Raw genomic sequence first — 13,331 nt, forward strand, 5'->3', positions numbered from 1 at the left:
TTAGCAAATGCCCTTGTTATCAACAGCAGCCTTTTAAACTCACCTGAGCTAACAGGTATGTGCGCTGGTTACTCTGCTGCGCTTAAAATTTCTTTTTTGGTTTGCTACAATGCCTTTTCTGAAACGTTGTCTCCTTCTGCTGGAACACTGACTTCTTTCATTTAATGCCTGCAGACTATAAAAGAGAACCCAACCCAAAAAGTTTGGTTGATTAGTCTGTGGCATTCTGTTAAACTGTTGCTTATGGCGGTCTCTGTGAGCTTCTCAGCGACATTCAGCCAGCCAGGTATCCTGCCTGCAGTAGATGGAATGTGGCAATGGAACGCTGGCTGCGCGTGTCATAATAGGCTCTGAGCCTTTATATACCTGTGCACAGCAGCAGCCACCTTCAGTCTGCTGCTGGACAGCCAGCAGCAGCAGCAGCAGGAGAGGTATGTAATCAGGAGCCCTCCTGCTAAGGGTAGACAGCTGCTCGTTCCACCCCACCCCCCGCCTTAATTGGTTCTCCTCCCTTCCAACGGTGTTGAGGCGGGTGGGAACAGCAGGGGGTGAAGGTGCTGTGTTTAAAGAGGTGGAGTTATGCAGATCTAAAACGCGTGGATTGCAGCAGCAGCAAGCCGAAAAGTGCAGGCATGTAAGGGATCTAGAGGTTGACAACATGTCTTCTTAACGGGAGTCCAGGAGCTCATCTCCACAAATGGACTTTTCAGGATCCTTGGGTGGCTCCGTAGTTTGAAACCAATTCTGGTTATCGCTTCTCGGCCTTTTGGCTAAGATCAAGTGTAGTATCTGTTCTTATCAGTTTAATATCTGATACGTCCCCTATCTGGGGACCATATATTAAATGGATTTTTAGAACAGGGAGATGGAAAAAGAGCTTGCTCTGTCCACTCCACGCATTGACCTGGTATTGCAGTATCTCCAGGACCGGTGCACCCCTTCTTTAATGCAGTTTCTAAAATCAGAAAGAATTGAATTCAATGTTTTTTGTTCATTTTGCTTGTTTGTCGGATTTTGGGATGGACTCTTTGGCTTTGCTTTTCTTCTCCTCATTGGATTTTTCATGTTCAAAGTTGCAGAAGCCAGATTACAAGCTCATTTTGGTTCAACTTCAGCAACTGTGCATTGCATTGCCATGTAATGTGATGCAATGCTATCTTTCTAGCTCTCCCTTTTTACTTCCTTTTGGATAAACAGACATATTAGGCAAGCATTTTGGAGCTTTCACCTAAATAACTACAGGTGGTGAGATAAGCTGCACAATATAATTGACCTTTCAGTATATTGTTGCACACACACCATCTATTTAGCAAATGCCCTTGTTATCAACAGCAGCCTTTTAAACTCACCTGAGCTAACAGGTATGTGCGCTGGTTACTCTGCTGCGCTTAAAATTTCTTTTTTGGTTTGCTACAATGCCTTTTCTGAAACGTTGTCTCCTTCTGCTGGAACACTGACTTCTTTCATTTAATGCCTGCAGACTATAAAAGAGAACCCAACCCAAAAAGTTTGGTTGATTAGTCTGTGGCATTCTGTTAAACTGTTGCTTATGGCGGTCTCTGTGAGCTTCTCAGCGACATTCAGCCAGCCAGGTATCCTGCCTGCAGTAGATGGAATGTGGCAATGGAACGCTGGCTGCGCGTGTCATAATAGGCTCTGAGCCTTTATATACCTGTGCACAGCAGCAGCCACCTTCAGTCTGCTGCTGGACAGCCAGCAGCAGCAGCAGCAGGAGAGGTATGTAATCAGGAGCCCTCCTGCTAAGGGTAGACAGCTGCTCGTTCCACCCCACCCCCCGCCTTAATTGGTTCTCCTCCCTTCCAACGGTGTTGAGGCGGGTGGGAACAGCAGGGGGTGAAGGTGCTGTGTTTAAAGAGGTGGAGTTATGCAGATCTAAAACGCGTGGATTGCAGCAGCAGCAAGCCGAAAAGTGCAGGCATGTAAGGGATCTAGAGGTTGACAACATGTCTTCTTAACGGGAGTCCAGGAGCTCATCTCCACAAATGGACTTTTCAGGATCCTTGGGTGGCTCCGTAGTTTGAAACCAATTCTGGTTATCGCTTCTCGGCCTTTTGGCTAAGATCAAGTGTAGTATCTGTTCTTATCAGTTTAATATCTGATACGTCCCCTATCTGGGGACCATATATTAAATGGATTTTTAGAACAGGGAGATGGAAAAAGAGCTTGCTCTGTCCACTCCACGCATTGACCTGGTATTGCAGTATCTCCAGGACCGGTGCACCCCTTCTTTAATGCAGTTTCTAAAATCAGAAAGAATTGAATTCAATGTTTTTTGTTCATTTTGCTTGTTTGTCGGATTTTGGGATGGACTCTTTGGCTTTGCTTTTCTTCTCCTCATTGGATTTTTCATGTTCAAAGTTGCAGAAGCCAGATTACAAGCTCATTTTGGTTCAACTTCAGCAACTGTGCATTGCATTGCCATGTAATGTGATGCAATGCTATCTTTCTAGCTCTCCCTTTTTACTTCCTTTTGGATAAACAGACATATTAGGCAAGCATTTTGGAGCTTTCACCTAAATAACTACAGGTGGTGAGATAAGCTGCACAATATAATTGACCTTTCAGTATATTGTTGCACACACACCATCTATTTAGCAAATGCCCTTGTTATCAACAGCAGCCTTTTAAACTCACCTGAGCTAACAGGTATGTGCGCTGGTTACTCTGCTGCGCTTAAAATTTCTTTTTTGGTTTGCTACAATGCCTTTTCTGAAACGTTGTCTCCTTCTGCTGGAACACTGACTTCTTTCATTTAATGCCTGCAGACTATAAAAGAGAACCCAACCCAAAAAGTTTGGTTGATTAGTCTGTGGCATTCTGTTAAACTGTTGCTTATGGCGGTCTCTGTGAGCTTCTCAGCGACATTCAGCCAGCCAGGTATCCTGCCTGCAGTAGATGGAATGTGGCAATGGAACGCTGGCTGCGCGTGTCATAATAGGCTCTGAGCCTTTATATACCTGTGCACAGCAGCAGCCACCTTCAGTCTGCTGCTGGACAGCCAGCAGCAGCAGCAGCAGGAGAGGTATGTAATCAGGAGCCCTCCTGCTAAGGGTAGACAGCTGCTCGTTCCACCCCACCCCCCGCCTTAATTGGTTCTCCTCCCTTCCAACGGTGTTGAGGCGGGTGGGAACAGCAGGGGGTGAAGGTGCTGTGTTTAAAGAGGTGGAGTTATGCAGATCTAAAACGCGTGGATTGCAGCAGCAGCAAGCCGAAAAGTGCAGGCATGTAAGGGATCTAGAGGTTGACAACATGTCTTCTTAACGGGAGTCCAGGAGCTCATCTCCACAAATGGACTTTTCAGGATCCTTGGGTGGCTCCGTAGTTTGAAACCAATTCTGGTTATCGCTTCTCGGCCTTTTGGCTAAGATCAAGTGTAGTATCTGTTCTTATCAGTTTAATATCTGATACGTCCCCTATCTGGGGACCATATATTAAATGGATTTTTAGAACAGGGAGATGGAAAAAGAGCTTGCTCTGTCCACTCCACGCATTGACCTGGTATTGCAGTATCTCCAGGACTGGTGCACCCCTTCTTTAATGCAGTTTCTAAAATCAGAAAGAATTGAATTCAATGTTTTTTGTTCATTTTGCTTGTTTGTCGGATTTTGGGATGGACTCTTTGGCTTTGCTTTTCTTCTCCTCATTGGATTTTTCATGTTCAAAGTTGCAGAAGCCAGATTACAAGCTCATTTTGGTTCAACTTCAGCAACTGTGCATTGCATTGCCATGTAATGTGATGCAATGCTATCTTTCTAGCTCTCCCTTTTTACTTCCTTTTGGATAAACAGACATATTAGGCAAGCATTTTGGAGCTTTCACCTAAATAACTACAGGTGGTGAGATAAGCTGCACAATATAATTGACCTTTCAGTATATTGTTGCACACACACCATCTATTTAGCAAATGCCCTTGTTATCAACAGCAGCCTTTTAAACTCACCTGAGCTAACAGGTATGTGCGCTGGTTTCTCTGCTGCGCTTAAAATTTATTTTTTGGTTTGCTACAATGCCTTTTCTGAAACGTTGTCTCCTTCTGCTGGAACACTGACTTCTTTCATTTAATGCCTGCAGACTATAAAAGAGAACCCAACCCAAAAAGTTTGGTTGATTAGTCTGTGGCATTCTGTTAAACTGTTGCTTATGGCGGTCTCTGTGAGCTTCTCAGCGACATTCAGCCAGCCAGGTATCCTGCCTGCAGTAGATGGAATGTGGCAATGGAACGCTGGCTGCGCGTGTCATAATAGGCTCTGAGCCTTTATATACCTGTGCACAGCAGCAGCCACCTTCAGTCTGCTGCTGGACAGCCAGCAGCAGCAGCAGCAGGAGAGGTATGTAATCAGGAGCCCTCCTGCTAAGGGTAGACAGCTGCTCGTTCCACCCCACCCCCCGCCTTAATTGGTTCTCCTCCCTTCCAACGGTGTTGAGGCGGGTGGGAACAGCAGGGGGTGAAGGTGCTGTGTTTAAAGAGGTGGAGTTATGCAGATCTAAAACGCGTGGATTGCAGCAGCAGCAAGCCGAAAAGTGCAGGCATGTAAGGGATCTAGAGGTTGACAACATGTCTTCTTAACGGGAGTCCAGGAGCTCATCTCCACAAATGGACTTTTCAGGATCCTTGGGTGGCTCCGTAGTTTGAAACCAATTCTGGTTATCGCTTCTCGGCCTTTTGGCTAAGATTAAGTGTAGTATCTGTTCTTATCAGTTTAATATCTGATACGTCCCCTATCTGGGGACCATATATTAAATGGATTTTTAGAACAGGGAGATGGAAAAAGAGCTTGCTCTGTCCACTCCACGCATTGACCTGGTATTGCAGTATCTCCAGGACCGGTGCACCCCTTCTTTAATGCAGTTTCTAAAATCAGAAAGAATTGAATTCAATGTTTTTTGTTCATTTTGCTTGTTTGTCGGATTTTGGGATGGACTCTTTGGCTTTGCTTTTCTTCTCCTCATTGGATTTTTCATGTTCAAAGTTGCAGAAGCCAGATTACAAGCTCATTTTGGTTCAACTTCAGCAACTGTGCATTGCATTGCCATGTAATGTGATGCAATGCTATCTTTCTAGCTCTCCCTTTTTACTTCCTTTTGGATAAACAGACATATTAGGCAAGCATTTTGGAGCTTTCACCTAAATAACTACAGGTGGTGAGATAAGCTGCACAATATAATTGACCTTTCAGCATATTGTTGCACACACACCATCTATTTAGCAAATGCCCTTGTTATCAACAGCAGCCTTTTAAACTCACCTGAGCTAACAGGTATGTGCGCTGGTTACTCTGCTGCGCTTAAAATTTCTTTTTTGGTTTGCTACAATGCCTTTTCTGAAACGTTGTCTCCTTCTGCTGGAACACTGACTTCTTTCATTTAATGCCTGCAGACTATAAAAGAGAACCCAACCCAAAAAGTTTGGTTGATTAGTCTGTGGCATTCTTTTAAACTGTTGCTTATGGCGGTCTCTGTGAGCTTCTCAGCGACATTCAGCCAGCCAGGTATCCTGCCTGCAGTAGATGGAATGTGGCAATGGAACGCTGGCTGCGCGTGTCATAATAGGCTCTGAGCCTTTATATACCTGTGCACAGCAGCAGCCACCTTCAGTCTGCTGCTGGACAGCCAGCAGCAGCAGCAGCAGGAGAGGTATGTAATCAGGAGCCCTCCTGCTAAGGGTAGACAGCTGCTCGTTCCACCCCACCCCCCGCCTTAATTGGTTCTCCTCCCTTCCAACGGTGTTGAGGCGGGTGGGAACAGCAGGGGGTGAAGGTGCTGTGTTTAAAGAGGTGGAGTTATGCAGATCTAAAACGCGTGGATTGCAGCAGCAGCAAGCCGAAAAGTGCAGGCATGTAAGGGATCTAGAGGTTGACAACATGTCTTCTTAACGGGAGTCCAGGAGCTCATCTCCACAAATGGACTTTTCAGGATCCTTGGGTGGCTCCGTAGTTTGAAACCAATTCTGGTTATCGCTTCTCGGCCTTTTGGCTAAGATCAAGTGTAGTATCTGTTCTTATCAGTTTAATATCTGATACGTCCCCTATCTGGGGACCATATATTAAATGGATTTTTAGAACAGGGAGATGGAAAAAGAGCTTGCTCTGTCCACTCCACGCATTGACCTGGTATTGCAGTATCTCCAGGACCGGTGCACCCCTTCTTTAATGCAGTTTCTAAAATCAGAAAGAATTGAATTCAATGTTTTTTGTTCATTTTGCTTGTTTGTCGGATTTTGGGATGGACTCTTTGGCTTTGCTTTTCTTCTCCTCATTGGATTTTTCATGTTCAAAGTTGCAGAAGCCAGATTACAAGCTCATTTTGGTTCAACTTCAGCAACTGTGCATTGCATTGCCATGTAATGTGATGCAATGCTATCTTTCTAGCTCTCCCTTTTTACTTCCTTTTGGATAAACAGACATATTAGGCAAGCATTTTGGAGCTTTCACCTAAATAACTACAGGTGGTGAGATAAGCTGCACAATATAATTGACCTTTCAGTATATTGTTGCACACACACCATCTATTTAGCAAATGCCCTTGTTATCAACAGCAGCCTTTTAAACTCACCTGAGCTAACAGGTATGTGCGCTGGTTACTCTGCTGCGCTTAAAATTTCTTTTTTGGTTTGCTACAATGCCTTTTCTAAAACGTTGTCTCCTTCTGCTGGAACACTGACTTCTTTCATTTAATGCCTGCAGACTATAAAAGAGAACCCAACCCAAAAAGTTTGGTTGATTAGTCTGTGGCATTCTGTTAAACTGTTGCTTATGGCGGTCTCTGTGAGCTTCTCAGCGACATTCAGCCAGCCAGGTATCCTGCCTGCAGTAGATGGAATGTGGCAATGGAACGCTGGCTGCGCGTGTCATAATAGGCTCTGAGCCTTTATATACCTGTGCACAGCAGCAGCCACCTTCAGTCTGCTGCTGGACAGCCAGCAGCAGCAGCAGCAGCAGGAGAGGTATGTAATCAGGAGCCCTCCTGCTAAGGGTAGACAGCTGCTCGTTCCACCCCAACCCCCGCCTTAATTGGTTCTCCTCCCTTCCAACGGTGTTGAGGCGGGTGGGAACAGCAGGGGGTGAAGGTGCTGTGTTTAAAGAGGTGGAGTTATGCAGATCTAAAACGCGTGGATTGCAGCAGCAGCAAGCCGAAAAGTGCAGGCATGTAAGGGATCTAGAGGTTGACAACATGTCTTCTTAACGTGAGTCCAGGAGCTCATCTCCACAAATGGACTTTTCAGGATCCTTGGGTGGCTCCGTAGTTTGAAACCAATTCTGGTTATCGCTTCTCGGCCTTTTGGCTAAGATCAAGTGTAGTATCTGTTCTTATCAGTTTAATATCTGATACGTCCCCTATCTGGGGACCATATATTAAATGGATTTTTAGAACAGGGAGATGGAAAAAGAGCTTGCTCTGTCCACTCCACGCATTGACCTGGTATTGCAGTATCTCCAGGACCGGTGCACCCCTTCTTTAATGCAGTTTCTAAAATCAGAAAGAATTGAATTCAATGTTTTTTGTTCATTTTGCTTGTTTGTCGGATTTTGGGATGGACTCTTTGGCTTTGCTTTTCTTCTCCTCATTGGATTTTTCATGTTCAAAGTTGCAGAAGCCAGATTACAAGCTCATTTTGGTTCAACTTCAGCAACTGTGCATTGCATTGCCATGTAATGTGATGCAATGCTATCTTTCTAGCTCTCCCTTTTTACTTCCTTTTGGATAAACAGACATATTAGGCAAGCATTTTGGAGCTTTCACCTAAATAACTACAGGTGGTGAGATAAGCTGCACAATATAATTGACCTTTCAGTATATTGTTGCACACACACCATCTATTTAGCAAATGCCCTTGTTATCAACAGCAGCCTTTTAAACTCACCTGAGCTAACAGGTATGTGCGCTGGTTACTCTGCTGCACTTAAAATTTCTTTTTTGGTTTGCTACAATGCCTTTTCTGAAACGTTGTCTCCTTCTGCTGGAACACTGACTTCTTTCATTTAATGCCTGCAGACTATAAAAGAGAACCCAACCCAAAAAGTTTGGTTGATTAGTCTGTGGCATTCTGTTAAACTGTTGCTTATGGCGGTCTCTGTGAGCTTCTCAGCGACATTCAGCCAGCCAGGTATCCTGCCTGCAGTAGATGGAATGTGGCAATGGAACGCTGGCTGCGCGTGTCATAATAGGCTCTGAGCCTTTATATACCTGAGCACAGCAGCAGCCACCTTCAGTCTGCTGCTGGACAGCCAGCAGCAGCAGCAGCAGGAGAGGTATGTAATCAGGAGCCCTCCTGCTAAGGGTAGACAGCTGCTCGTTCCACCCCACCCCCCCGCCTTAATTGGTTCTCCTCCCTTCCAACGGTGTTGAGGCGGGTGGGAACAGCAGGGGGTGAAGGTGCTGTGTTTAAAGAGGTGGAGTTATGCAGATCTAAAACGCGTGGATTGCAGCAGCAGCAAGCCGAAAAGTGCAGGCATGTAAGGGATCTAGAGGTTGACAACATGTCTTCTTAACGGGAGTCCAGGAGCTCATCTCCACAAATGGACTTTTCAGGATCCTTGGGTGGCTCCGTAGTTTGAAACCAATTCTGGTTATCGCTTCTCGGCCTTTTGGCTAAGATCAAGTGTAGTATCTGTTCTTATCAGTTTATTATCTGATACGTCCCCTATCTGGGGACCATATATTAAATGGATTTTTAGAACAGGGAGATGGAAAAAGAGCTTGCTCTGTCCACTCCACGCATTGACCTGGTATTGCAGTATCTCCAGGACCGGTGCACCCCTTCTTTAATGCAGTTTCTAAAATCAGAAAGAATTGAATTCAATGTTTTTTGTTCATTTTGCTTGTTTGTCGGATTTTGGGATGGACTCTTTGGCTTTGCTTTTCTTCTCCTCATTGGATTTTTCATGTTCAAAGTTGCAGAAGCCAGATTACAAGCTCATTTTGGTTCAACTTCAGCAACTGTGCATTGCATTGCCATGTAATGTGATGCAATGCTATCTTTCTAGCTCTCCCTTTTTACTTCCTTTTGGATAAACAGACATATTAGGCAAGCATTTTGGAGCTTTCACCTAAATAACTACAGGTGGTGAGATAAGCTGCACAATATAATTGACCTTTCAGTATATTGTTGCACACACACCATCTATTTAGCAAATGCCCTTGTTATCAACAGCAGCCTTTTAAACTCACCTGAGCTAACAGGTATGTGCGCTGGTTACTCTGCTGCGCTTAAAATTTCTTTTTTGGTTTGCTACAATGCCTTTTCTGAAACGTTGTCTCCTTCTGCTGGAACACTGACTTCTTTCATTTAATGCCTGCAGACTATAAAAGAGAACCCAACCCAAAAAGTTTGGTTGATTGGTCTGTGGCATTCTGTTAAACTGTTGCTTATGGCGGTCTCTGTGAGCTTCTCAGCGACATTCAGCCAGCCAGGTATCCTGCCTGCAGTAGATGGAATGTGGCAATGGAACGCTGGCTGCGCGTGTCATAATAGGCTCTGAGCCTTTATATACCTGTGCACAGCAGCAGCCACCTTCAGTCTGCTGCTGGACAGCCAGCAGCAGCAGCAGCAGGAGAGGTATGTAATCAGGAGCCCTCCTGCTAAGGGTAGACAGCTGCTCGTTCCACCCCACCCCCCGCCTTAATTGGTTCTCCTCCCTTCCAACGGTGTTGAGGCGGGTGGGAACAGCAGGGGGTGAAGGTGCTGTGTTTAAAGAGGTGGAGTTATGCAGATCTAAAACGCGTGGATTGCAGCAGCAGCAAGCCGAAAAGTGCAGGCATGTAAGGGATCTAGAGGTTGACAACATGTCTTCTTAACGGGAGTCCAGGAGCTCATCTCCACAAATGGACTTTTCAGGATCCTTGGGTGGCTCCGTAGTTTGAAACCAATTCTGGTTATCGCTTCTCGGCCTTTTGGCTAAGATCAAGTGTAGTATCTGTTCTTATCAGTTTAATATCTGATACGTCCCCTATCTGGGGACCATATATTAAATGGATTTTTAGAACAGGGAGATGGAAAAAGAGCTTGCTCTGTCCACTCCACGCATTGACCTGGTATTGCAGTATCTCCAGGACCGGTGCACCCCTTCTTTAATGCAGTTTCTAAAATCAGAAAGAATTGAATTCAATGTTTTTTGTTCATTTTGCTTGTTTGTCGGATTTTGGGATGGACTCTTTGGCTTTGCTTTTCTTCTCCTCATTGGATTTTTCATGTTCAAAGTTGCAGAAGCCAGATTACAAGCTCATTTTGGTTCAACTTCAGCAACTGTGCATTGCATTGCCATGTAATGTGATGCAATGCTATCTTTCTAGCTCTCCCTTTTTACTTCCTTTTGGATAAACAGACATATTAGGCAAGCATTTTGGAGCTTTCACCTAAATAACTACAGGTGGTGAGATAAGCTGCACAATATAATTGACCTTTCAGTATATTGTTGCACACACACCATCTATTTAGCAAATGCCCTTGTTATCAACAGCAGCCTTTTAAACTCACCTGAGCTAACAGGTATGTGCGCTGGTTACTCAGCTGCGCTTAAAATTTCTTTTTTGGTTTGCTACAATGCCTTTTCTGAAACGTTGTCTCCTTCTGCTGGAACACTGACTTCTTTCATTTAATGCCTGCAGACTATAAAAGAGAACCCAACCCAAAAAGTTTGGTTGATTAGTCTGTGGCATTCTGTTAAACTGTTGCTTATGGCGGTCTCTGTGAGCTTCTCAGCGACATTCAGCCAGCCAGGTATCCTGCCTGCAGTAGATGGAATGTGGCAATGGAACGCTGGCTGCGCGTGTCATAATAGGCTCTGAGCCTTTATATACCTGTGCACAGCAGCAGCCACCTTCAGTCTGCTGCTGGACAGCCAGCAGCAGCAGCAGCAGGAGAGGTATGTAATCAGGAGCCCTCCTGCTAAGGGTAGACAGCTGCTCGTTCCACCCCACCCCCCGCCTTAATTGGTTCTCCTCCCTTCCAACGGTGTTGAGGCGGGTGGGAACAGCAGGGGGTGAAGGTGCTGTGTTTAAAGAGGTGGAGTTATGCAGATCTAAAACGCGTGGATTGCAGCAGCAGCAAGCCGAAAAGTGCAGGCATGTAAGGGATCTAGAGGTTGACAACATGTCTTCTTAACGGGAGTCCAGGAGCTCATCTCCACAAATGGACTTTTCAGGATCCTTGGGTGGCTCCGTAGTTTGAAACCAATTCTGGTTATCGCTTCTCGGCCTTTTGGCTAAGATCAAGTGTAGTATCTGTTCTTATCAGTTTAATATCTGATACGTCCCCTATCTGGGGACCATATATTAAATGGATTTTTAGAACAGGGAGATGGAAAAAGAGCTTGCTCTGTCCACTCCACGCATTGACCTGGTATTGCAGTATCTCCAGGACCGGTGCACCCCTTCTTTAATGCAGTTTCTAAAATCAGAAAGAATTGAATTCAATGTTTTTTGTTCATTTTGCTTGTTTGTCGGATTTTGGGATGGACTCTTTGGCTTTGCTTTTCTTCTCCTCATTGGATTTTTCATGTTCAAAGTTGCAGAAGCCAGATTACAAGCTCATTTTGGTTCAACTTCAGCAACTGTGCATTGCATTGCCATGTAATGTGATGCAATGCTATCTTTCTAGCTCTCCCTTTTTACTTCCTTTTGGATAAACAGACATATTAGGCAAGCATTTTGGAGCTTTCACCTAAATAACTACAGGTGGTGAGATAAGCTGCACAATATAATTGACCTTTCAGTATATTGTTGCACACACACCATCTATTTAGCAAATGCCCTTGTTATCAACAGCAGCCTTTTAAACTCACCTGAGCTAACAGGTATGTGCGCTGGTTACTCTGCTGCGCTTAAAATTTCTTTTTTGGTTTGCTACAATGCCTTTTCTGAAACGTTGTCTGCTGGAACACTGACTTCTTTCATTTAATGCCTGCAGACTATAAAAGAGAACCCAACCCAAAAAGTTTGGTTGATTAGTCTGTGGCATTCTGTTAAACTGTTGCTTATGGCGGTCTCTGTGAGCTTCTCAGCGACATTCAGCCAGCCAGGTATCCTGCCTGCAGTAGATGGAATGTGGCAATGGAACGCTGGCTGCGCGTGTCATAATAGGCTCTGAGCCTTTATATACCTGTGCACAGCAGCAGCCACCTTCAGTCTGCTGCTGGACAGCCAGCAGCAGCAGCAGCAGGAGAGGTATGTAATCAGGAGCCCTCCTGCTAAGGGTAGACAGCTGCTCGTTCCACCCCACCCCCCGCCTTAATTGGTTCTCCTCCCTTCCAACGGTGTTGAGGCGGGTGGGAACAGCAGGGGGTGAAGGTGCTGTGTTTAAAGAGGTGGAGTTATGCAGATCTAAAACGCGTGGATTGCAGCAGCAGCAAGCCGAAAAGTGCAGGCATGTAAGGGATCTAGAGGTTGACAACATGTCTTCTTAACGGGAGTCCAGGAGCTCATCTCCACAAATGGACTTTTCAGGATCCTTGGGTGGCTCCGTAGTTTGAAACCAATTCTGGTTATCGCTTCTCGGCCTTTTGGCTAAGATCAAGTGTAGTATCTGTTCTTATCAGTTTAATGTCTGATACGTCCCCTATCTGGGGACCATATATTAAATGGATTTTTAGAACAGGGAGATGGAAAAAGAGCTTGCTCTGTCCACTCCACGCATTGACCTGGTATTGCAGTATCTCCAGGACCGGTGCACCCCTTCTTTAATGCAGTTTCTAAAATCAGAAAGAATTGAATTCAATGTTTTTTGTTCATTTTGCTTGTTTGTCGGATTTTGGGATGGACTCTTTGGCTTTGCTTTTCTTCTCCTCATTGGATTTTTCATGTTCAAAGTTGCAGAAGCCAGATTACAAGCTCATTTTGGTTCAACTTCAGCAACTGTGCATTGCATTGCCATGTAATGTGATGCAATGCTATCTTTCTAGCTCTCCCTTTTTACTTCCTTTTGGATAAACAGACATATTAGGCAAGCATTTTGGAGCTTTCACCTAAATAACTACAGGTGGTGAGATAAGCTGCACAATATAATTGACCTTTCAGTATATTGTTGCACACACACCATCTATTTAGCAAATGCCCTTGTTATCAACAGCAGCCTTTTAAACTCACCTGAGCTAACAGGTATGTGCGCTGGTTACTCTGCTGCGCTTAAAATTTCTTTTTTGGTTTGCTACAATGCCTTTTCTGAAACGTTGTCTCCTTCTGCTGGAACACTGACTTCTTTCATTTAATGCCTGCAGACTATAAAAGAGAACCCAACCCAAAAAGTTTGGTTGATTAGTCTGTGGCATTCTGTTAAACTGTTGCTTATGGCGGTCTCTGTGAGCTTCTCAGCGACA

General features: G+C 44.9%; 10 non-coding genes across 10 annotated transcripts; all 10 read left to right on the forward strand.

The window, feature by feature from the left end:
* Positions 1-750: 750 nt before the first annotated feature.
* LOC141244350 (U2 spliceosomal RNA) lies at positions 751-941 on the forward strand. Its single transcript, XR_012308279.1, has one exon. It is a non-coding gene; the product is annotated as a U2 spliceosomal RNA (small nuclear RNA).
* A 1,115-nt stretch (positions 942-2,056) lies between these two features.
* LOC141244351 (U2 spliceosomal RNA) lies at positions 2,057-2,247 on the forward strand. Its single transcript, XR_012308280.1, has one exon. It is a non-coding gene; the product is annotated as a U2 spliceosomal RNA (small nuclear RNA).
* A 1,115-nt stretch (positions 2,248-3,362) lies between these two features.
* Positions 3,363-3,553, forward strand: LOC141244389 (U2 spliceosomal RNA). The gene has a single exon (XR_012308315.1). It is a non-coding gene; the product is annotated as a U2 spliceosomal RNA (small nuclear RNA).
* Positions 3,554-4,668: 1,115 nt separating this feature from the next.
* Positions 4,669-4,859, forward strand: LOC141244405 (U2 spliceosomal RNA). Its single transcript, XR_012308330.1, has one exon. It is a non-coding gene; the product is annotated as a U2 spliceosomal RNA (small nuclear RNA).
* A 1,115-nt stretch (positions 4,860-5,974) lies between these two features.
* Positions 5,975-6,165, forward strand: LOC141244352 (U2 spliceosomal RNA). Its single transcript, XR_012308281.1, has one exon. It is a non-coding gene; the product is annotated as a U2 spliceosomal RNA (small nuclear RNA).
* A 1,118-nt stretch (positions 6,166-7,283) lies between these two features.
* Positions 7,284-7,474, forward strand: LOC141244353 (U2 spliceosomal RNA). Its single transcript, XR_012308282.1, has one exon. It is a non-coding gene; the product is annotated as a U2 spliceosomal RNA (small nuclear RNA).
* Positions 7,475-8,590: 1,116 nt separating this feature from the next.
* LOC141244409 (U2 spliceosomal RNA) lies at positions 8,591-8,781 on the forward strand. The gene has a single exon (XR_012308334.1). It is a non-coding gene; the product is annotated as a U2 spliceosomal RNA (small nuclear RNA).
* A 1,115-nt stretch (positions 8,782-9,896) lies between these two features.
* LOC141244356 (U2 spliceosomal RNA) lies at positions 9,897-10,087 on the forward strand. The gene has a single exon (XR_012308284.1). It is a non-coding gene; the product is annotated as a U2 spliceosomal RNA (small nuclear RNA).
* A 1,115-nt stretch (positions 10,088-11,202) lies between these two features.
* On the forward strand, positions 11,203-11,393 carry LOC141244357 (U2 spliceosomal RNA). The gene has a single exon (XR_012308285.1). It is a non-coding gene; the product is annotated as a U2 spliceosomal RNA (small nuclear RNA).
* A 1,109-nt stretch (positions 11,394-12,502) lies between these two features.
* LOC141244394 (U2 spliceosomal RNA) lies at positions 12,503-12,693 on the forward strand. Its single transcript, XR_012308320.1, has one exon. It is a non-coding gene; the product is annotated as a U2 spliceosomal RNA (small nuclear RNA).
* The last annotated feature ends 638 nt before the right edge of the window (positions 12,694-13,331 follow it).

This window comes from Phyllobates terribilis, unplaced genomic scaffold (genome assembly GCF_046119375.1).
Source record: "Phyllobates terribilis strain yellow unplaced genomic scaffold, ASM4611937v1 Scaffold_1559__1_contigs__length_258526, whole genome shotgun sequence".
Classification (NCBI taxonomy): Eukaryota; Metazoa; Chordata; class Amphibia; order Anura; family Dendrobatidae; genus Phyllobates; species Phyllobates terribilis.